Source organism: Lygodium microphyllum, chromosome 18, assembly GCF_053477565.2.
Source record: "Lygodium microphyllum isolate KBCC chromosome 18, Lygodium_microphyllum_v1.1.10, whole genome shotgun sequence".
NCBI lineage: Eukaryota > Viridiplantae > Streptophyta > Polypodiopsida > Schizaeales > Lygodiaceae > Lygodium > Lygodium microphyllum.
In genome coordinates this window covers 61,284,989-61,310,754 of record NC_141152.1, presented here as the reverse complement: position 1 = coordinate 61,310,754, position 25,766 = coordinate 61,284,989, and positions in this window count along the sequence as shown.

The following is a 25,766-nucleotide window of genomic DNA, read 5'->3' as shown; positions in this document are numbered from 1 at the left end:
GGCATTCAAGATAATACAATATAACAAGTTGAAGAAGCTCTCTACTTCCGCCATATCACTCTATGAATGTTATTTGTGCATAACGCATGCCTCATTCTTGGCATGGTAAGAGTCTACTAAGGGTTGTCAAAGTGAGTCAACAACTTCAAAGCTTTGCATGAGACCGACCATCTCTTTGAAGAGAGATTAGAAACCTAACTAGGGTCACGATTTTAGAATGTCATAATGATGAATTTGAAATTGATAACAAAGAACACAACATTAAACTTTCATAATCTAGTTGATCTAAAATAGAAAAAGTCTTGGTTGACTCCAAACACCATCTCACATTTGTGGGTTCTTCCACATCAAGGTGGGGATTTGTCCCTCGATTCACTCTACCTCTTTGATCCTTCTTCATGATCCTGATAAGAATAGGTCTCAACTACTATAATCAATGGTTACATAAAAGAATCAGATGTGAAAACCATGCTTGAGAATATAGTAATACATACATTGAATATTTGTTCAAGGTAACATATAAGAAACCTATCCATGCTTTTCAATACCTGCAAGGGTATGTTATATTGGATAAGTTGTTTCATTGAAGAACACATAGCAAACCCCCCCACCTCCATACAATAGATTAGAAGCATAGGTACAGTTGCTAGATGCGCATTTACAAGAATGTCTATAGGTACATTATAAGGAGCATACACACACACATAGAGATTTTGAACTATTTTTAGTACACGTTTATATGAAAATTTTAGCGTGTTTTGGATGTAATTGCTGGGTTGTAAATAAAAATTGATTTACATAGATAAACACCTTAATAGGAACAATTGTATACACAAATGGATTCATAGGATTTTCTCTTGATATATCTGTTAAACCACATAGGATTAACCCTTTTGATTATCCTCTTCCATTGCTCCTTGTGTATAACTTGTCAATGAAAAATCCACTCATTTGAAATCCATCAATACAATGAATGTGCATTAAACTTGCAAGTAGATCGATACATAAAGTCATAAATGGATATCATAATCATTAGGTTTATACTTAAGCATATAGATACTCATGAAAAAGGTCAATATAGAAGATAAAAGATATGTAAGGGTCACGGAATTCTAAAAGAATTATAATAATATAATGATTATTCAGTTGGATCTTCAATCTAATAGCCACTGCAATCAGCCCTTGCCAAACTATATAGTGTAATGTCTATATGAATAACTTAACCTACAGACTATCCACTTCAATGTCTATATCAATACCTTAACCTACAAACTATCTACTTCAATGCCATATCAATATTTAAACTTGCAAATAAATTATATCCACTACTAGTATTGTTGCTCTCTTCTCATCATGATTATCATCAACATTTGTTGTGCGAAAATCCTCATGTGTGAGAGCATTATCATGATTTGTCTTCTCCATCATGTTCATTCTTTAGCTCTCTTTCCCCATAAGTATCATCATTGTAGATGGTAGCATTATCATCCATATGATACCTGGCTATAAATGTGTTGTATATCCCTCTAAAGTATGGAGATATATGGAGGATTAGGTGCTACTCTTTGTTAGTCTCCATCATTAGTTGAAAGAAAACCTATTGAACCATAAATAGAAACATGATTCTAGAAAGTGAACCCAAGTAAGAATAGTATTGTATTTCATGTGGAAATCAAACATATATATTTTTCAAAATGTCTATCCACTTACATTGATGTGGTAGTAGCAATGTCCCATGCTTCCCTTCCCATACTTTGTAGAGTTCATGGTTAAAAAGCCATTTGTATGGCATTGGTTTGCTACATTAGTGCCTATTTCCACCCCATCATTTGACCACTTAACACCCAAAATATATACACATAAGGTTAAGTAGTTAAACTTATAAATACATTGGATTGGCCACACTAGTCATTCATGTTTTTGTTAGCTCTCTCAAAGGTTGCAATAACTCCACATTGTTGGGTGTTTCTCTTTTCATCAATCCTTTGAGACAAAAAATGCTTGTCCTCATACTACATAACATTGAACATTGTGCACTTTATTAAGAAAAAAGTTATTAATTAGCAAAGTATCATAATTTTTTAAATTAATAACTAATATATAAATGGGACATTACATGCACTTCTGTTTGTGAAATATTCTCGAGTATCCTCCCACTTGCTTGTTGTGATGCCCATCCCCTCCTCTTTCTAGTCTCCGCTCTTTCTAGTCTCCCCATCTCCTCGTATAGTCAATCCACATCATCGACCTCTAAGAATGCTTTTAGATTTAGAGGGTATGACACATACCAAGCCCATTGTGTATAAGATTAATTTTTCTCTTAAATAATAAGACAAAAGCTTCTAATGGTGCAATACTAGGTCAATTGAGTCCTCAATTCATAATTTATTCAACATGATTCCGAATTTCTTTTTGTTCTAAGAGATCATGCTAGAAAGAAGCTTTATAAGATAGACAAATTTGTGGAGTAAATTCTATCTTGGAATCTTTAGGTCTAGATCATTTAAACTAGGTAATAGTCGATGTGATGTATCATTCCTTAGCTTGAATCTCATTAATTAAAATGAAAGACATTCTAGATCCCTTCCTTATTGTACACACTTCACTTGTGTATGACTAATCGATATGGATTGGATATTTATTAAATTAGTCCAAAAAATTTGCACATAGAGTGCATGATTACCTTGTTGACATGTTTACATTGATTAATATTTACTATTGAGTAGGTCATAGGTGACTTGATAATATCTGACTGAAAGCCTATTAGGTATTTTTGTTTTCTTGGTGGGTTGGTAAGAAAATTAAAGAGGCTTGGTGGATTGGCCAAGCCTAATCAAAATTGTGGCAGGCTCCAAATAGTGCACAGATCGGATGCTGTATGCTCACGTAGTGAACGTCGGAAGGTCCCCAAGAACAAAAGAACTCTACTTTTTGCACAAAACTCAAGGTAGAAAGCATGCACGACATGAACAAGAGACCAATTGGGTACAATCTCCCCCCATGCCTTGTGTGAGCGCTCCACAAAGCATGTATTTTATGTATTAATCATCTTCAAGCTCAAATAATAGCCCAAATTACAAAATAGCACAATTTGGCTTTTGAGTTTGCTTTAGCACAAAATAGAAATAAAGCTAATGGGTAGGCACCCAACAAGTCAGGCATACCCAATACAATGCCCAAATACAAATATCATAATCGTGCGCCCATGCGCATACAAAATAATAAATAAATATCCAACGCCTCAATAAATAGGCGCGACAAAATATAGGCGCCATGCCTAAGGTATGCGCCCATCAAAATATAAGTGATAACTCGAATACACGCTATCCTCCAATGCTTTCCTCCGCCATTACTACTATCTCTACACATCAACTGAAGCATTCACAATCGTTAGTAAAATAATATAATTAAACCGACAAAAGTGAATACCTGGCAGTCTTCAACTACATAAATAAATCAACTGGTTAGAAATCAATCCTAACCTTAATTTATCACGAGTGCACACTCTAAACTCATAAATGTTTATTAATTTAATATCTATTTTGCGAAATTACCCGCTATGGAATCACCCATGTACACACGAAATTAATGAAATGCCCAAAAAGGATAGGCGTCCCCATCAACTTCTCGCACAAAGAATCCACTTTGTGTATGAGCCCCGATCAACAAAGTTTACGGAATCCACCGTAAAACCTCACGGAATCCATCGTGGCACGGAATCCACTTTGAAATATGCCTCTTGGCATCATATCCCCGGGGTGGGATAGCAATTGTCCTCAATTGCTATTAGCTCAATGTGGAGCTAACAAAGTGGGGAAAGAATTTAAGTCTCTAGCGTGCACCCATTGGGCCTCTTCAACAGGATGGTTTTTAAACTTGACCAAATATCTAGAATATCTACGGCCAGTTCTAGTGATCATAAAGTCAGTATCTATGATAGCTTTAGGTTCAAGTATTTTAGTCTCTTCTTCTAGCAAAGGTGGGTTTTCATAAATAGGATGTATAGGTAATTGGCCTCTAAAGGGTCGTAATAAACTAATGTGAAAGGTGTTGTGAATTTTCCAGTGAGGTGGTAGTTCTAACTTGAATGCATTGTCGTTGATTTTGTGAATTATCTTAAATGGTTCATAGAATCTAGGTGCTAATTTCACAACTGGGTGTTTATCTACACTTTGTAATCTACGTTTCTCTATTCTTAACCAAACATAGTCATCAACTTTGAAATTCATGGCCTGTCTTTTCTTATTGGCTTGTTTTGTATATGATTGCTGGGCTTTGACAATCATGTCTTTAACCTCATAAAAAATAGTAGCGTGCATGTTAGCAATATCATCAGCACTCTGAATTCTATTTGATAAAGATGCAACATATGTAGACAATCTATAACCATAAATCACTTCAAAGGGTGCTTTCTTTGTAGCTGTGTGTGGTGTATTGTTATATGCAAACTGCAGTTAATGTAAATGTGTGACCCATGTCTATGGTTTAGAAATAGAGCACGTAAAAGATCTAAAATAATACTGTTACTGGCTTCTGTTTGTCCATTAGTTTCTGGATGAAATGCAGATGAGAAATCAATCTTTGTTCCTATGTTAGCAAACAAAGTAATCCAAAAGTTATTACAAAATCTAGAATCACGGTCAGAAATAATAACTTTTGGTAATCCATGATTAGTAAAAACAGTTTTCAAAAATAATTGTGCTGCCTGAGATACTATTAAAGTTTTCTTACATGGAATGAAATATGCTTGTTTACTAAACCTGTCTACTATAGTCCAAATCATATCATGGTTAGCCTTAGTATTAGGTAAACCAGTAATAAAGTCCATAAAAATCTGTTCCCATGGTCTTGATGGAATAGGTAAAGGCATAAGTAAACCATAATGTTTACCATGATGTCTCTTAACTCTTTGACAAATCAAACATTCAGAAACAAAGTTAGATACTCAGTGTCTATATGTGGCCAATAAAAATATTCAGTCAATATACATAAAGTAGATATAATACCTCTATGACCTTGATATGGAGGACAATGAATCTCATTCAAAACAAAAGATCTAAATGGAACTGTAACACATAATCTCTTTTCATAAAACATGAATCCATCATTGTAAGACAGTGAATCAATAGGAATCCAATTATTTCCAACTAATTTATTCCAATCAGATTGAAAAGTAATGTCCTGATGATAAGTATCTTTTATAGGAGTTAGAGAATCAAATGATATAACATAAATATTATGAATGGTCGGTCTTCTACTTAATGCATCGGCCACTACATTTTCTTTACCTGGTTGATATTGAATAAGGGGATGAAAACTCTGAATAAAAGCTGCCCATTTGATATGTCGGTCAGATATTTGAGGTTGACTAAGGAGATGTCTAATACTTTGTTGATCAGTCTTAATCATAAACTCAGAACCCATTAAATAATGTTTCCATTGTCTTAAAGCTTGTACAACAGCTAATAATTCTTTATCATATGTGGAATATTTAAGTTCAGAGGGTTTCAGTTTATAGCTAGAATAGGCTATGGGATGATTATCTTGCATAAGTACGGCTCCTATTCTAGATCCGCTAGCATCAGTAACTACTAAAAAGAATGGTCTATTAAAATCAAGTAGTTGTAATACAGGAGCATGGGTTAATGCATATTTCAATAAATCAAAAGATTTCTGTTGATTATCAGACCAATGATAAACAATACCTTTCTTTAAAAGTTTAGTCAAAGGCAAAGCAAGTAATGAAAAATTTCACACAAATTTCCTGTAAAAACTAGCAAGACCTAGAAAAGAATGTAACTCATGTACATTTTTGGGTATAGGCCAGTTCAATATTGCTTCTATCTTTTTAGGGTCAACCTTAATACCTTTTGATGACACAATATGACCTAGATATTCAATTTCTATTTGAAAGAACTCACTCTTTTCTGGATTAGCATACAATTGATTATCTTTCAACAACTTGAAAACCAAAGACAGATGTTCATAATGCTCTTTCTCATTTTTACTGAATACCAAAACATCATCAAAGAATACAATAACACAATGTTGATATTTCAAAAATATGCGATTCATCATTCTACTAAATGTAGCAAGTGCGTTAGTCAATCCAAAAGGCATCACTAAAAATTCATAATGACCAAATTGTGTTCTAAATGCAGTCTTGAATATGTCAGATTTATCTAATCTCACCTGATGATAACCAGATTTAATATCTATTTTACTAAATATAGCAGAGCCTTGTAGTTTATCCATAAGATCATCTACCCTAGGAATTGGATATCTATTCTTTACAGTAATCTTATTTAGGGCACGATAATCAATACGCATACGATAAGTATTATTCTTCTTCTTTACCAACAAAACAGGTGCACTAAATGGAGAACTACTAGGTCTAATTAATCCTCTATTTAATAATTCATCAACTTGATTTTGAATTTCTTTCTGCTCTATCTGGTTATGCCTATATGGTGCTTTACAAGGTGGTTGTGTACCAAGAATTAAATCTATTTTGTGGTCTTCACGACGTGAAGGAGGTAGTCCAGGTGGTAGATCTTCTGCAAAACAATCTTTAAATTGTGCAAGGAATTCTTTATGCCTAAGGTGCATATGTTTTTCTTTAGCTTGAAGTCCATTCACCCAAATTAGATAAGATTTACTACTTTTGCGTAATGCACATTTAGCTTGAGTATGAGTAAGCAGTGGGAAAGCATTATATGCGTGCATACCATACAATGTAATGTGTTTTCCTTGAAAATGAATGTTAATTGAATGCGTGGAATAATCTATGTCAGGATTATGCTGATGACGCAAAGGCATACCTAGGATAATATCACTGGACTGTAATGGTACAACTAGAAAATTCCTTCTTTCAGTATATTCACCAATTTGAATTTCTAAATCATGAACCTCTTGTGTTCCATTATACCTTGTGCCTAAGAATGCTGCTTTAATGTGATAATGCATAGGAATAGTTTGTAATTTCAATTCTTTCACTAACTTTGCGGAAATAAAATCATGTGTACTACCATCATCATGCAAAATAATCTTTTCTTTTCCATGCACTAAACATTTCATTGTCAACAAAGAATGTGGAGTTGGCATACTTGGTAAAGTATCCGAAGGAGTAGCAATGTCGTCCTCATCTTCCGTAAAGTCAGGCATTTCCTCATGTTCTTCATCTTCCATTACTCCAAGATAGTTGATATGGACACGTGGCTTCTTCGATTGGCAATTGGCTGCTAGATGTCCAGGTTGATGGCATTTGTAACACACTATAGGTTTGACTTTAGATACATTGTTTGCAATGGCAGGAAGTCTAGGAATATTAGGATTTGGCTGTGAAGTTGGCTTAGGGTTTTGATTGGTATTTGATGGCAAAGCAGGTGGTTTTGTCCAAGACTTACGGAAAGATGATGAAGGAAATAGACTTTGATTGAATCTTCTAAAATTTGAATTGAATTGCTTAGAACCATAGTTACCATTTGTTTGAAATTATTGTGGACGCTTGTCTCTTCCTCGAATCTTGTCTTCAGTGTCATGAGCTAAAGAAATTGCATCTTCAAGAGTTGCAGGCTTGAATATATTGACTTCAGCGTAGTAATGCCCAAGTAATCCAGACATATACTTGCACTTGTGAGTCGCTTCGGGTACGTCTTCAAGCATGCGTAGTTGGAGTAAGACATTCCAAAAACGTTCGGTGTACTGAGAAATAGGCTCACGATCTATTTGCTGAAGGTCCCATTGCTTTATGGCTTTTTCATGGAATTGTGAAGGAAGAAAATTCTGCATAAACTTCTTCTTGAAACTCTCCCAGGTAGTGGGACAATCTATGCTCTTACGAACCACGGTCCACCAAAGAGATGCTCTATCCACTAAATGATTAGTGACACACTTGATTTTATCTTTTTCAGCGTATGTTTCCTCATGAAAGTAATCATCAAACTGACTGATGAATGCAATAACAGTTTTTCCATCTCGAGTACCATTGAAAGTACGGAATTTGAAATTTCTTTTACTTATCTTTGTTTCTTTGCGGATGGATTGAGCTTCAAGAGTCGCATCGATGGTTCGTCGAATAAGATCTTCGGGTTGTGGTCCAATCTTTGTCGGTAGTCGATCTTTGTAAATTGGCCAATTGAACTTGCAATGCTTGTCGGGCTCTTCATTCTTCGTCCAATTGCATCATAATTAAATCCAACTTTTGTTCCATCGTAGGTTCAGGAAGATCGCCTTCAGCCAAAATCATCCATATTTTGTTCCGTCATCCTGCAAAACTTCAAAAGACCTCACACTCTCAAAATCCAATTAGCGGGATGAGCGTAGCTCAAAGTTCGGTGTACAAGGCTTATAGATTTTTGTTTGGCTTTCACGGTCTTCGTCTTTGGCAATTGCGGGGTTGGAAATCTTCGTAAATTCTGCGTATGACCTTCTGCGTGTGCTGAAACTGGTTCAGCAAGTCTGCGTATGCGAACAGAGTCTTCCAGGGAACAACTTTGCAGTTCGGTCCTTCTGCATAGGAACAATCCTTATGGGAGTTTTTGGCACAAGTCAGTTCTGACTTCTGGTGACTTGTTGGACTTGCAGAATAGGTAAATTTGAACTTGAGGAGCTAGAGAGCCTTAGTAAACTTAGAATACTAAGAAGCTTTAAGCTTCTCAGCCTGTCGCGTCGATTTTTTAGGACATATTCATGTCCTCGGCGGATTTATCGCCACCCAGCACATCCTCTTGCCGTTTTGTTGACGATTTTGAGTTTAAGCTTCTTTAAGCTTAAAACTAAGCTTTCTACCCTTTAATATTAAGCTTTTAAGCTTTGTGAAAGAGATGAAGCTTATCTATGTTGACTAAGAAAAACGACTTGGAAGGAGAGATGTAGGAGTGGTCCTCCGCCGTTTCAGGCCGGTCCTTCGCGATCAGAGGCTGTAAACAGAGGTTCTTGACCGCTAGGAATCCACCCGTATCGATCGTTCGCGATGAGACTGACCGTAGAGCTCGATCGTTCCAGGAGCTCCGCCTTCACACAAGATAGGTAGCGATTGGAAGCTCTCGATCTCAGCTTCGCTCTGATACCACTGGTGCACAGATCGGATGCTATATGCTCGTGTAGTGAACGCCGGAAGGTCCCCAAAAACAAAAGAACTCTACTTTTTGCACAAAACTCAAGGTAGAAAGCATGCACGACATGAACAAGAGACCAATTGGGTACAATCTCCCCCCATGCCTTGTGTGAGCGCTCCACAAAGCATGTATTTTATGTATTAATCATCTTCAAGCTCAAATAATAGCCCAAATTACAAAATAGCACGCTTTTGGCTTTTGAGTTTGCTTTAGCACAAAATAGAAATAAAGCTAATGGGTAGGTGCCCAAAAAGTCAGGCATACCCAATATAACGTCCAAATACAAATATCATAATCGTGCGCCCATGCGCATACAAAATAATAAATAAATATCCAACGCCTCAATAAATAGGTGCGACAAAATATAAGCGCCATGCCTAAGGTATGCGCCCATCAAAATATAAGTGATAACTCGAATACACGCTATCCTCCAATGCTTTCCTCCGCCACTGCTGCTATCTCTACATATCAACTGAAGCATTCACAATTGTTAGTAAAATAATACAATTAAACCGACAAAAGTGAATACCTGGCAGTCTTCAGCTACATAAATAAATCAACTAGTTAGAAATCAATCCTAACCTTAATTTATCACAAGTGCGCACTCTAAACTCATAAACGTTTATTAATTTAATATGGATTTTGCAGAATCACCCGCTATGGAATCACCTATGTACACACTAAATTAATGAAACGCCCGAAAAGGATAGGCGTCCCCATCAACTTCTTGCACAAAGAATCCACTTTGTGTATGAGCCCCGGTCAACAAAGTTTACAGAATCCACCGTAAAACCTCACGGAATCCACCATGGCACGGAATCCACCGTGAAATATGCCTCCTGGCATCACCAAATCTATAAAAAATAATGTAGGGAAGACAGTTATACTTATCCTCTAGGTTCACACACACACACATGCTAGGGGAGACTTACTGATCGGCATGCACTATGAATTTGTCATGTGCATGTCATGAGACAATCCTCTCTTGGCACTTAGTATGCATGCATGTATATATGGATATGTCTATGTATGTATACACATACGTGCGATAGAGGGACCGTCCAATTGGCATACATTGTGAGCTCAGTTATGCATATCATGAGGATTATTGAGAAAATCCTCTCTTATCAGTCACTATGTGTATGCCTAGACATTCCATACACATGAGCATGGTAGGGGATCTTGCTGATTGGCATGTGCTATGTTGGAGTTTTTGTATGTGTGGGTCTGTGTTGTGGGACATGTTGTTTATCTTGTATTGTGCATTCGACATATACATGTAAGAATGCCTCTATCTTGTGATGCTTGTCAAATAGACACTTAGTTGTACATTCAGCAAAGTGAGTGTCTTTTGGTAAGTATGCTACAATCTCTAGTAAGTTACTCATGAATATATGTGTGCATCACATGGGTTCAAAATAAGGTATTTTTAAAATACTATTTTTATACATTTTTTATATACAAAAGGGTGTAATATAAAGAGTTTATTTATAGATTGAATAGAAAAGGGTATTATTTTATTCATAAAAAATTCATACATAAGGATATTTATAAATAGGCATTGAATGCACATGATGTAGAGGATATACATATAGTAACTTCCACTACAAGATACAGGCCTCATACAGACATTCAAAGCCACAAAAATGTTCACAAAAAAAATTGCCCTCGTCGTTGCTAAACATGTTGGTATTAGCATCTCCATATAACCATCACTATTAGTATTGGTATTTGCGTCGCTTTTAGCATCGATAAAGCGATGCAAATACCGATGCCAATAACGACGATTTGTGATGCCAATAGCAACACATGCAGTAAATTTGCGATGCTAATCGCGATGGTTACAGAGTTTTTTTTTGTGGCAGGGTAGCTTGCCACATGTAGCACTATGTGTTATATTGAGATTCTACAAATGGATTACATGTTAAGTGTACAATGGTCATCAAAATGAAGGCAAAATATACCTGAATCCACAGGATTGATACATAAAATAAATACAAGATCATTGAATGAAAGCTCATGGAATCATGGCAAGATACAAAGGATGATAATAACATAGTGCATAGAAGATGCCTACATAAATCACAAGACCAAAAAAGAAGAGGATGTGCGCTCGAGGAATCCAAGCACGAGCTATAGATCCTCACCATCCAAAAGCTCATCTCGATGCAAAGGAGCATCGAACGGACTCTGCAAAAAAAAAAAAACTACACATCAATCCACGATATATAATGGATTTTAATAAAAATAATAACTACAAGCAAGAAAGATGAGTGACTTACTGGGCTCGCTGTGTGTATACAGTCTATCAATCAATGCAATGAGACTGTATCTCTTTGTATATCAAGTCTTTAGGCCAGTGGGATCGCGATTTATAATGGAGTGTTGTAAAGAAAACAAAATATAACTCTTAGAAACATGATTGTCCAGTATAAGCGATATTGCAAAAAAATAAGCGAGAAGAACAAAAGAAAAACTTACAAAGTCCTTCAGATAAGTCCTATGGTCGCCGCTCCCAAGACGATGGACCACTCTTGCCTCCAATTGTGCCCTTGCTACCTCACTAATGTCTCCAACATCTTAGAGAATCTGTAGCCTCCTTCCTAAGTCTGTATCAGTCATTTGTGTCTAGCCACTCGGGGCTTTGAGGCATCACTCTTGAGTGCCTTGCATGTATCTGATGGTTTGTGTGACATGTACGCATGTATGCACTCCATCATCCAGCCTATGGAAAACCTATCTAATATAATGGGTACTAGAAACTCCTCATGCATAGATGCTACTATGTAGTCCTTTCTCCCCTTCGGTATGTTCTTCCAATGGTCCAAGATGTGCCAAAAAACTTGTTGGCACGACTCTCTCATACGAGCTATCACCCTCCTTTCCTCATCATTCATTATCAATCTCTTGTCCTATCATCTACAAGGTATCCATACCCCTTCGGGGTATGTCTAAGATGTGTCCTCTCCCACCTGCAACTGTACTCTGGGCATATCTAGGAGACCCTTGTACATCTGGTGTATCCACATGGGTGGTATCTCTTAGAGTAGCACCCATAGGGGTGCCACCTGTGGACGACTGTGAGCAAAAGATGGAGTCACTGGAGTAGATATCCCCATAGGTGTGAAAAATCCTATAGGTGACGCAACTCCACCAAAACGACGAAATGGAGACACTATATCAGTACCTCCACAATAACCACCTGAGCCACCCTCTCTCAAACCTACATGAGAGAGAGGAGTAGCACTTGTATCTCCAACTGACCGTAGGCTCACTGCATCCACATCTCAGCTGCATTCCCTAGAACCACTCCCTTCATCTAGTTCAAGTCTAGAGCATCGATCTCATCTATTGGAAATCAAAACATTAGAGCCTACCAAAGTAGATCTAACAGAATGGCCTGATGGGGTCCGAGACAGCTCTTGGTTTGCCATATCTCTGAATCCAGCCATCTCATCTGGAGACATACATATGAATATCTCCTACAGCTCCTCGTCGCTCATCCCTCGGACTCATCATACTCTCGAAATATCGCCAAAGGTCACCTTCATAAACACAAAGTGATGTAAGCATAATCAATATAAAGATTCAAGCAAAGCACAGTAATATAACTCTGAAAAAAATGGCGTTACTTAAAATGCATATTCTAGAGTACCCTTATAAGTGATTTATCAACAAATTCAGTAGGCAGATGCTACAAGCATAACGTAGGATGTGGTCCCATGTCAACCTCCTAACACAACTCCACATATACTGGAAGGTCGATAGACATGTCACCACAAAAGGATGAGTCCATCTCATTCTCAGTTCTTGGCTTCCTGTCCTTACGTCATCGTTATCGGATTCTATCTGCTCCACATGTTCCAAGCCATCTTTGACCTCCACCCCTTGCAATATCCTCCCCTCCATCTGTATATTGTTCTCATCTATGCTGGAAACATTGCTTTCATCATATACTCTCGCACTTAGGAGAGCTGAATACACAACATACCACCATCAAGGTTGTCCGGGGTTTGGATAGAAAATTACATGTTCAAAATCACATACAAGAGAGATTTTACATTTGTGACATATACCATATCATAATAAAATTTAAAAAAATAGTTCATGCACCTGTTCACAATGGGTGGGCAAGATAAACATGTTGTGCAGATCTGTCCATCTTTTTTCGGAATCTATTTTGAGAAATCTAGATGGACCTTGTCGAAGAATTTCCACGGCTCCTTTCAATACCACTTTGAACCATTGGAGCCCCAAGAGGAACATCAAGGAAATGGGGATTCTACTGCAAGAAAATCTATCTTATAACATCAACAAGCTTTTATTTCATTCTTTTGATCATCAAAACAAAGAAAACAACAATTCTTCACACAACATCATAGTAGATATCTCCCACGGATTTGATAGAATCAATCATAATCTCCAACATTTTCATAAAATCCATCAATATAACAAATAATATAAAAGAATACACCATCTTTTGAATGGAAATCAATCACATATTATCCTTCTTCAATGTCTTCAGAGTTCTCTCTCTCAATCTCTTATATACAGTTACACTGTTTTGATAGAATTGACTATCTCTGGCTCTCTCTCTCTCTCTATATATATATATCAATAGTACATCATCTCCTCACTACAATACTCTCATAATAACTCTCAATAATCTTCTTAGGTTGTGGACACACCTCCCAAGAGATATGTCTGATATGAAGAGGCACCAGAGCCACTACAATGTCTTTTCACAGCTCACTACTATCACTGTCACTCAGTCTTCTCTTCAGTCTTCAACAGCTGCTTCTTCCATTTGTTTTAGCTCTTATGAACTTAGATCCATCCTTTCCAAAAGTTAGAAAACTTTTCTAAAGTCACACATACATTCTACAGAACACTTATAAAAGGTCTATAGAACAGTTGCAGTACAGTACCAGAGCAGTTACAGTACAGTTATAGTACATAGACAGAGGCTCTACAAAAGGTTTATAGAAGGTCATTAGAACCTCATAACTCATACTCAAACCATTCCAAACTATCAAAAACTATTCAAAAGGCTTCCAAAAGATCTCAATCTTTATCAATCATCAATCCATACTTCATACAAAAGAAAATCAGAACAAAACAGAAGCTATACAGAAGGTATACAGAACCAATCAGAACCTATCAGAACATCATAGAGCTTCATATCTCCACTGAGAATCATCATGAACTTCCAAAACGTAATCAAGATCATCCAAAACACTCTCAAATACTTCCATTAACAACCATATATCACTCTAAATCCATAAAAAATCAATCATTCAGACCTCAAAAATAACAAAAATCAATTCAGTCTTTTTCCACTCTCAACATATCCCCACACTTAAAAAGGAAGCGTCCTCGCGACCTAAGGAAAATAAGAATATAAGTTCACTAAAGAGCTCAATTTTTTCTTCTATAGGATCTTCAATAGTCTCGCCAAACCACGACCCCAACTTATTACCTATATCTGATAGAAAATACTACTAAAGGAAAACTTCCTTATTCATTAACTCATCTGATTAATCATTTAAAAATCATAACAAATTTGTAAAGGATATAAGAGATTTTTCTTCAGCTTTGTGCTTTCCATCCATCATCAATAGTTTGAAAAGAGCTCTTGAACAAATTATTCAACCAGCACGAACTCATCACATACAATTATTACAACACACACAAACACTAACACAACCATCTGAATGACACCTCCAAAAAGAGATATATATATAATTAAGAATCATCCAAAATACATTGCAAAGGCATCAATGAAGGTGATCCCTTTTGAAGGCTTGGTGGTTTTGAAAACGATCCATGGAGAAGGATTCATCTACAAATGTCTTTGGAGGATTTTGAAAGAACTCCAAGCAGCACATCCTTTTCTAGCAAAACAAGGTATCTGGTAGGTAGACACATGGCATGAAAATACATGATATTCAATTGTTGGGAATCAATGTTCACATTGACATTCATACAAAGTTTTGGAATGGCCTTTTGATTGTTATGGGAATGCCTATGCATGTATGCTAGATACCAAAATGAGCTATCAATCTCACTGAAGGATCTAGAGATTGTGAATATTGGTGAGCAAAATGAAGGTAATTCTGGTATGCTTGACTGGCAGTTGTCCAATCCCTTGGAATTATTGGCCAGTTAATCTGGGGTTCTGTAAGAGAATCACTTGAGCTCCATCCTCTTCTTCTTGGAATCTGCTGATCAAACCCTTCATACTCACTAACCAACTGAGGGGGTTGAGAAATAGAAGTGGCAGGAGATGGAAGTGGAATAAGTAAAAGAGGATGAAGAGATGGGTAGAAAAAATCATAAAAGGAGGAATAAGTTAAAGAAAGAGTGGCTGAAAATTTAAGGAAATCAGTTAGGAAAGGTATTAATTGATAAACAGGAAAAGTAGAAGGTATATGGATAGATGGAGAAGGGCATGGTGGAGAAAGGGAAAATACTCTATCTTCAATAAAAGAACAATAGGTGAATATGGAGATTTGAGGAAAAGATTGAGGTTAGAAAAGAAGAGGTAAGATTGCTATTGAATTGGTAAACATCATAGAGATGAGCCATTTGTTGATAGTACAATAGGCTAGGAACAGAGGGATCTAAGAAAGAATTCTCTGGTAGGCATAAAAAAAGGTTGAATCAAATGGATGGTTTTTGGAAAGGTAAGCTTAGAGATCCACCCTCAATTGATTAGTGCTCTGCACATAGGTAGAAGCTATATTCTAACGTTGATTCAGGACCATAGAATCAATCATTGAGTGCCAGGAATTGTCAGGGCAAGTAGCCACTTTTGTAGAATAACACTGGAACATGTCATCTATCGGCAACTCCAAATAGTTGACATACAAGACAACTTGCAAAACCACATCCCTCACATACCAGGCCATATCTACTTCATCTGGAATCAACAGATCACCTCGTAGATACATGTAGGACAACAACATGGTATCTGTCGTCATAGAATCTTCAAACACCATACGGACCACTTCTGTCAGCAACTTAGAAGACCAAGCTCCACTCCAACCATCCTCTGGAAGAGGAAGATCCATCATTGAAAGCTTCATGTAAAAGGCCAACCTCTGCAATTGATAGTGGACAAAGAAAGAATGGTCCGGAGGAACATACTCCTGGAAATGCTCAAATGTTGACCATAACAAATCCATCCTAGACTGCAATCTTTCCACTTTATCTTGGAACAATGGACACAATGTGGCCTCTCTCTGGAAAACTGCCAAGTCCTGCTTAGAGATAGAAGGAATCATAAGAACATTGGGGCTTGGAGGAACAGACCACGACTGCGTCAGTTGGTCTTGCAACTGCTTGATTTGGAAGCTTGTTATTCCACTGTGTCATGAGCAATCTGTAAGGCTGAGAGTTTTGCATCTAAAAGAGTGTGAAACTCTTGAGCTTCTTTGGACATCCTCTCTTTCTCCTCTGAGACTTTAGTGACCTTTGACTGAGCTTCTGTTAACTGAATCTTCAAAGAAGGTATCTCTTCTCTTTGGGCCTCAATCATTTGGGTTTGTTGCTCCATCTGCTTAGACAGATTTGCAAGTGTGTCTTTAGCAAAGGCTAACTCTAAGGTTGCCTTATGCAACTGGTCCTTGGACTACATCAGTTCTTCATAAAAAGAAGCATACAGCTGTTGAGCACAGGCTACTTGAAAGTTCAATCGAACTCTAGATGTCTTTACAGAGGAATGCAATGGCATCTTCTGACACTAAACTATTCAGTGAAGGGACTGATATGTCCAATGAACCCTCTCTATGTGCCCTGAACAAATTGTTACATGTGAGGTAGACAGGGAGGTCACTGCCAGATGTAGCAAGAATTGTGACTGAAGAAAGAAAGGACTGAAGGAGTTTTATCTGTCACACGCTTCAAGCACTTTCGCTGTATGACCAGTGGAGGAGGAGAATCAAGATCCTCTATGTCAATAGGTTCTGACTCTTCTGAAGGTGGTGGAGGAGGTACTGGATCAGATGGAGGAGGTGGTAGCACACCCTTCTTTAGGCCTGAGTATGTCAAGAAAGCATACAGGTAGGAACCATAGGTGACATTTGTGACATTTCCTCTGGTTACTTTGATAAAATATTGGTCCATCTTTGTAAGCAGGTAAGTTCTCCAATCAATAGCCACTCCTTTTAACACCATCCTAGAAGCTGTGAATAGCTCTTTGAACAAATAATGAGATGGTGTTTTGGCAGGCATAAACCTGTCTTGGAGAAACTGACAAACTAACTTCCAAAGAGGTTCACTAATCATGGAAAAAGATACTCCTGAGGTGTTGATCACTTTCTTGACATCCAGAATTTCCTTGGTCTGCTTCTATAACAGCTTGAAAATCTCATCGTTGGAGAATAATTGTCTAGCTGTAACAAAGGGCTCTCCTTTGTAGGGAAGAGACAAAGCCTTCCCTAACCCTCGGGGTGTCAATATCATAGAAGCACCATGAACCAGGCCCGACTTCTTACTGTATGATGTAAGGAACTCATCACACAGGGATGGATCATCTAGAATAAATGGGAATGAAGCAGCCACAAAAGTCGCAAGTCCTGCTTTCGCTATAGGCTCAAAAGCCAGTAGCGAAGAATAATCCCTACTGACCAGCAGGACATACTGGATAGGACGAGGGGCATGAGGCACCATTCAGATGGAAAACACACACCACAACATAGACAATCACAAAGAATGCATGCAAAACAACCAAAGGTTATAAAAAAGAAATCAATAAAAAAGGACATACACATACAGACATAACTAACCAATTTACCACCCCAAACAACCCACATCCTAGAAAAAGTTTGGCATGATCTCTACACATATGCGACTGAAAACTTCATGCGATGCAACAAACAGGCACCCAAAACCCCGTATCAGGTAAGAAAGAAAGAAACACACTCGTAAATCGTAGCACATAAACAAACCATAATACCATAAAAATGTACATCAGGACCTGACCATAACCTTGACCATCAGTTTCAACTAAGAGGACTTTACACGCCCATTCCACGAAGCGTGTTTATTAAAAAGGAAAAAAAAAGTACTGAGGGGGAAGTGTTTTAATGAAGGATTGATTTTAAGAAATTATTAACAATGGGTGACATTTTATTAGGTTATAAACCTTAATAAGAAAACGGTGGTTCCTTCTTAAAATTTTAATTACAAATTATTAGGGTGAAGCGGTGCTTAAACAAAACCCGAACTACGATTTCCATACTGGGCCTCTAAATGCAAATTCATTAATTAAAAATTAATAGTGATGTGGAGCACTTTTTTACCAACGCGTGCTTTTTTGTGACGATTGGTTCATTTTTATTAAAAACTAAGGTGCCTCTTAAGTACAGGTAGCGCCTGTAAAGTGAACGGCTGGTTTATTTTTATTAAATTATTAGAATCTGTGTGTTTAGCGCGAATGCACGTGAAAAAGGTGGGTAAATATAGTTCATTTTAGCAATTAATTGTGGTTAAGGGATAATAAAAATGAATAAAGCTTAAAAAATAAATACCTGGTAGGGGTGTGTATGCAATAAACTGAAGGCGCACGGAGTAGTCTCCCAAATGTAAGGAATCCAATCAAACAAAAACAAACACCACGACTGAAAAAAATAAAGCACCTTAGTGTTTTTGTTTAATTTGGATTTGATATTTATTTTTTTAATTTTTTTTTTTGTTTGTGGTTTTTTTTTCTTCTTTTCCAATTGTATTTTAGGTGTGTTTGTTTTGTGTATATTGTTTGGTTTGGTTTATTTGTTTTGTTATTCTATTTTTTTTTTAATTTTCCAATTAATAATTAAATCGGGATATATGATATATGAATATGTTGTGAACTGTAAGGGTGGAATTTCAGCAATCTAGCAAGTGTCAACAATGTATGTTAATTCATCCATGATTTTCAACTGATTTTTTTAGAATTTAAAATAAATTTTTATGAAGTAAAGTATTAAATTTAGAATTTTTGGATTCAAATAATATTTTTGCCTTTTATGAAAGCATTTTTACTTGAGAATTTAGTGGCAAAAGAGGCAAGGGGATTTGTGGAAATTTTTGGAGTTTTTTTGGATTTATTTTTGAATTTTTACTAATTTTTAATAAAATTTACTCATTTTACATGTAATTTGAAAGTAATTTTCAGATTTTGAAATTTTTGCAATTTATTTTTTTGAATTTCCACTTTAAAAATATTCCGAATAATTTCAGCAATATTGGTAAATTTTCAGAATTTTTTTATAATTTTCTAAATTTTAAATGAATTTTTGGAATTTTATGTGTTTTATGTTTATTTTTATGTATTTGTGGGTTGGAAAATAAAAGGCGGTACCTGGGCTACGTGTGAATAGCTGACTGCAATACTCCACCGCAAGGACAAGTTGGAAGCGCGTCCTCGCGCGTGAACACCCGCGAGCAGACCCGTACACATCTGGAAAATAACGGATGAGAAAAGGCAGGAACGGGGGCTAACTGAGTAGATTAAGTGAATTAAGTCAGCTTAGTCTGAGAAAGTTGATTAAGTTAGTTTAGTGAGGTAAATCAATTAGGTTAATTAGGTGAGGTTAGTGTGTTAAGTTAGGTTAGTTAAGTCAATCTGGTTACTTAGGTTAAGTCTGGTAAATTAGGTTAGTCTAGTTAACTAGGTTAGTCTGGTTAGTTAGGTTAAGTCTGGTAAATTAGGTTAAGTTTAGTTAATTAAGTTAAGTAAGTCTAACTAGGGTTAGTTAGGTCTAACAATGGTTAGGTTAGTTTAACTGGGGGTAAGTTAAGTGAACTGGGGGTGAGGGTAGGCTAACTAGGGGTTAATTTAGGTAACTATGGTTAGTTAATCTAACTATGGTTAGTCAATCTAATTATGGTTAGTCAATCTAACTATGGTTAGTTACTTTAACCAAGGGTGAGTTAGTTGAACTAGAGGTTAGTTTAGACTAACTAGGGTTTAGTTAGGCTAATTAGGGTTAGGGGCATTTAACTAGGGTTAGTGGGGTAACTAGGGTTAGGTTAGTTTAACTAGTGTTAAATTAATTAACCAAGGTTAAGTAAATTAACTAAGGGTTAGTTTAACTTAACTAAGGTTAGGTGAAAAGTAACTAAGGTTAGTTTAATTGTAACTAACCAGTGGGGTGGAGGAGAGGAGAGGTGGCCCTCCGCGAGGAGGAGGAGGAGGAGGAGGAGGAGGAGAAGAAGAAGAAGAAGAAGAAGAAGAAGAAGAAGAAGAAGAAGAAGAAGAAGAAGAAAAAAGGGAGAAGAAGGAAAAAGAAGAAGGGAGAGGAGGAAAGAAGGAGGAGAGGGAGGAGAACGACGGTGGCGGGGCAGCGACGACGTCGATTGCGGCGACGACAGATGGGAGGGCGACGACGACTCCACAAGGAGCAGGCGATAGGGCGTTGGCGGCGGCGGCGCCACGGCCGAGGGGGGGAGAGAAGAAGGAGGAGAAGGAGGGAAAAGAAGGGGAGGAGGAAGGGGAAGGAAGAGGGAGAAGGAGAAGAAGAAGAAGGGGAAGGAGGAAGAGGAAGGAGAAGGACGCGGAGGAGCGCGACAAGTAAGGTAGGCAGGGTTTTTTTTTGAATTATTATATTTATTATTTATTATTTCTTTTTTAAATAATTAAAGGGATGTTCTTTGTTTGTGTGTTTTTTTATTTATTATTTATTTTTTTTATTTTTTTGGTTTTTTTTCTTTGTTATTTTTTAAATTTATTAGTATTAGTATTATTTGTTTTTTTGTGGTTTTTTCTTTTTGTGTCCTTGGTGTTTGTTTTTTTTTGGTTTTTTTCTTGATTTTTTTCTTTTTTTGGAAAAATAAAAAAAAAATAAAAAAAAATGGAAGATTGGCGGGAAAAAAAACCGCACCCTCGTCCCGTGCGCATGTGCGGGGCAGGAGTAAATTAATTTGCAATGAGGGGATCAAACGAGGCAGGGACGGCGATGCGTGAACCACAGACGCCACGGGGACGTCCCGAGGCGCGTAAAACCAGAAACATGCACGTTCATGCGCGACACGAGAAACGCGGTCACACGAGAAAAAGGAATAAAAATTAATAAAATTCAAACCCGTCGTCAATTCAAAAATCCATAAAAAGAAAAAATGTGCCGAGAGACGAGGGAAAAATGATGGAAACATGCAACACTGGGTCCAGGGCATAATCAGGGTGTTCACATGGAAAAAACACAAAAAAAAGCCCGAAAATACATATGGGTATTAATATTAAAAAATCTGCACATCGGAACAAAGTGCGGAAAGAAGGTGTCCAACAACCCTATCATAGAAAAACACACTTCCGATTGAGATAGGATGCGTCACATGGGAAAAACCGCAAAAATGGGCTTAAAAATGGACTCGGAAATTAATACAAGAAGAACGGTGCACCGGAATAGAGGATGGTAAAAAGGAAAAATGTCCAAAAGAAAGGGATTCACAAGACTGGCATATCAAAACCCAGTTTGGGGGAAATTAGGAAGGGTTCACGTGGGAAAAACACGAAAAATACACCTAAAAACACTCAGAAAAATTAATAACAAAAAATCTAGTAGTTGGAAGAGGGGGGAGGAAAAATGAAAAAGTGTGGGAAAGGCTGGCGGGACACGACTGTCAAATCAAACTGGAATTCCGATGAAAATAGGGCAGGATCACATGGAAAAATGTGAAAAATAAGCACGAAAAGGGCATGAAAACCCGTAAAAATTCATAACGGATCAACCGTGCATCGAAAGTACATGGAATAAAAAGGAAAAATGTCAAGAGGAATGGGTAGGATAGGGCTAGAATATCAAATCAGGGTTCCGAAGTAATAAAGATGCATTCATATGGAAAACTGTCCAATTTATGGGAATTGCTTCAGAAATTAATTACTTGAGAATCATTTGTTAGAACAAGGGTTGGTAAAAAGGAAAAATAGGCAGTTTGAGGGGATGAATAGGGTTGTAAGGTTGGATGTGAGTTTCACTGAACGTAGGATGCGTTCACATGGAAAAATCACAAAACAAAGAATAAAGGAAAACGGACAAGGAACAACCCCAAGGATAGGGTGAAATAGAACGGAAGAGTGGGGAAGAAACCCCATCAGGGTAAAATAAAGTCATGGTAGAGATGCATACTCATAGTAGAGTATATGCATGGGGGTGTAGCATAGACGCGCAGGGACGCGTCCCCACACTTAAAACCTTAGCAGGAAGGGTAAACCGAGCATCAAGGACCTAGGACCACACATTAGACCAACCATGAACGGCCCCACACTTAAGACCTAACCATCGCTGAGAAGCAGAAGGTGTAGGGTGAGAAAAACTTGGCCCATATTGCCGAGGAGGAATGTCAACTATCAAGGTTGCGTCTTGTGTCATTGTCGGCTCTGCAGGAGGTAACAAGGTGTCTTCACAGCACATGTCCTTCATGGCAGGGGCCGCGCGGCAGCTCCTAGGGAGGTAGCTGGTTGAAGGAATCGTAGAAAATTTGTCGATGGTGAGGGATATTGCACTCAACTCACGATCACTCAAATGGAATGAAAGAGCAGTCACTCGCCCCATCGCTAACATCATTCAAGGAAATAATGATGAAACCTAGAGCTTACATCTGGTTTAGGAGTCGACAAAGGAATGGTATGACGAGAGTATGCCAGGGTGCACAATTGATGGTGCATTATTGCATCTCGCCCATCTGGCATAGGTACAAGGAGAAAGGCCAGGGAGCCTTGCATTGCAGTGTACAGAACAGAATGACGTGGCTTGTATTGATGGTGGAGACCCAGCCCGTGGGTGCATAGGCCAACAGAAACATACCGGACTCCAATTGTCGTAACGTCCCTCAATCCTTACCTCTCGATAATTGATTGAAGAACCACCAGTCACACTCAGCCCACCCTCTGTCTCACGCTCTGTTGAAAGATACAGAGGGCAGCCCATTTCTGAAACCCATTGATGTAATCCTCGCTGTCACTTGTGCAGAGGTTGTATGCCTTGTGCGCAATTGATGGTGCAACTGTGCATCCCCCCCTCTGCCGGCATACAGTGCAAGAAGGAAGGCCAAGGAGCCTTATGGTGTAGTGCATAGGAACAGATCGTGCTATGTCCATTGAGAGGTCCATCCCGTACATGCAACACTCCATTCACAATCTCACATCTCATTTGATTTTAAGGAAAAGACTGGTCACTCACCCCCACCCTCTGTCTCACGCTCTGATAGATACAGAGGGCAGCCCATGCTCACATCCCCATCGTGTTAGGATGAAAGCTCACATCACTCAAGGGGTTGGTGATGATGACCATGTCAGCTGTTGTTGTCATCAGGACCTTGAAGATGCGGCGTACCTAGGGAGGCAGCCTACAAGTCTCATACTTCAATGATTTGCAAGAAAAGTCGTATGTTAAGGAGAGCAGACGGACTGATATTGTAGAAATAGCACATCAAGGGAGGTGGCTTCAAATTACTTACTGAAGAGGTCCTGCTGGTGAGTCAGCTATCTTGAACTGTGGGGTGTCACCATCTTTTCCACAATTAGCTTCTTGCCCAAGGGTGTTTCCACCTTTTCTTGGAACGAGGCCTGTTATGAAAGGGAATTTTTTCATTTTCTCCTATAACAGTTTCGTTTGTTTTTTTCTTTTCTTTTCTTTTTCTTTTTTTCCTTATTTTCTTTTTTCGTTAAGAAAGAGAATGATATAAATACCGTGTATCAGGACCAACCTCTCCACCCTTGTTGGATCAGATGAGAAGATAACAATGTCGGGTTGAGATGTTTCTACGAGGGGGTAGCAGAACGAGACCGCCTTATGAGGAGAATCATAAGGGCTATCAGAAGCTCAATAAGAAGGACAGTGCACCGCCCAAAAGGGAAAGGGTAGTTCAACTGTGATTGTTAAGATCCCCAGGGAGGGAAGTACTTTTTCAGGTGATAGCCATTGATCAGGAAGGGATCATCAAAGGCATTAATGGTCTGCACTTGAACAGAGCTGTTAGCATTGACAGCAAGTACCTTGTACGGACCCATCCACCATTGTTGAAGCTTGCTAGGAAACTTGCCAAATCTCGAATCATAGGCCAGGACAAGATGACCTTCTTTGAACTCCTTGTGCTTGATGAAACTGTCATGATAGGCCTTGCGTTGCGCTTGAGTGGTTTCCATGCATCTTATCCAAGCATTCCAAGTACAGGAGACGGCATTGCAGTGACTCATTATCCCCCAAGCATTCTTTAACGGCCACTTGCAAAGAGGGCAATTCCAGTTTAACAGGGAAGACAACTTCTGTACCATACACTAGCTGGAAAGGGGTCTGTCTTGTAGTTGCCTTATGGGAGGTTCTGTATGCCGAGAGGGCCTCTGTAAGTCGATCGTCCCAGTTGCGACGATGTGCGGCAATCATTCTTGTCAGAATCCAGCAGAGAATGCGATTGGTGACTTCAACTTGGCCGTTGGCTCTGGGATAATAAGGAGTGGACTTACGATGGCGGATCTAATACAGCTCTGTCAACTCCTCCATAATTTTGTTAAGAAAATGAGTACCTTTGTCACTCACAGCTCGAGAGGACTACCAAAACGGGTGATAATATTCTCGTACATGAATAGGGCTACGCTGTTACCATTGTCCCACTTCTTGAGGGCTTTAGCTTCACACCACTTTGTGACATAATCCGTACATACTAATATGTATCTATTTTGCTTCCGTCTGGTAGGTGGATCAATGAGACCCACAAAATCAATCCCCCACTTCTCGAATGGATTTAGGGGAAGAATGGGTTGCAATGGTATGGCACTTGTTTTGGTGGGTTTTCCTATTCGCTAACAAGCATCACATATCTTGCAGTAGTCGTGTGCATCCTTGTGGAGGGTCCGCCCCACCAGTATCCTGCTAATAGAGCCTTCCTAGTTGTCGCTTCTCCTGCGAAGTGTCCACCACATGGTTCGTCATGGCATGCTTTCAATACTATGCCAATTTCATCCCCTACAATACATCTTCGCAATACTTCATCTTTGCCTCTCTTGTACAGTGCACCACCTAGCAAAGTGTAGGGGGTTGATTCTAATAGAAGCTTCTTCTTCTCACGGCTTGAGATGCCAGGAGGATACTGTTGAGTTTCCAGGAGGTTGGCTATGTCTGCATACCAGGGAGTAACTATTTCAACTAGAAACAAGGAAGCATCAGGAAGGTCTGGATCATCCTGTTCCTCTTCTTCTATTTGAGGGATCTGTGATAGATGATCGGCTAGGACATGGGAATGGCCAAGCTTAGTGACCACTTCAAAATTGAACTCCTGGAATAGGAGCAACCATCTCATCAGTTGTCCTTTAACATCTGCTTTGTTCATCAAGAAGGACAAGGCTTCATGATCCACGTAAAACTTCAAATGCATTGACAATAGATAGTGTCGAAACTTCTCCAGTCCAAATACCATTGCTAAGCATTCAAGATCTGTCACACTGTGTAGTTCCGTTCCCTATCAATGACCTTTTGGATTGCATAATATATCGATTGACCTAATTTAGAGGGGCCCTTTTGACATAGGACAGCACCTAGCCCTTCAATTGATGCATTTGTGTGCACATGGAACTCCTTCGTCCAATCAGGAGGCTGCAAGATAGGTGCTTGGATAAGGCATTGTTTTAGCATATTAAAGGCTTCTTCATAGTCATCAGTCCAAAGG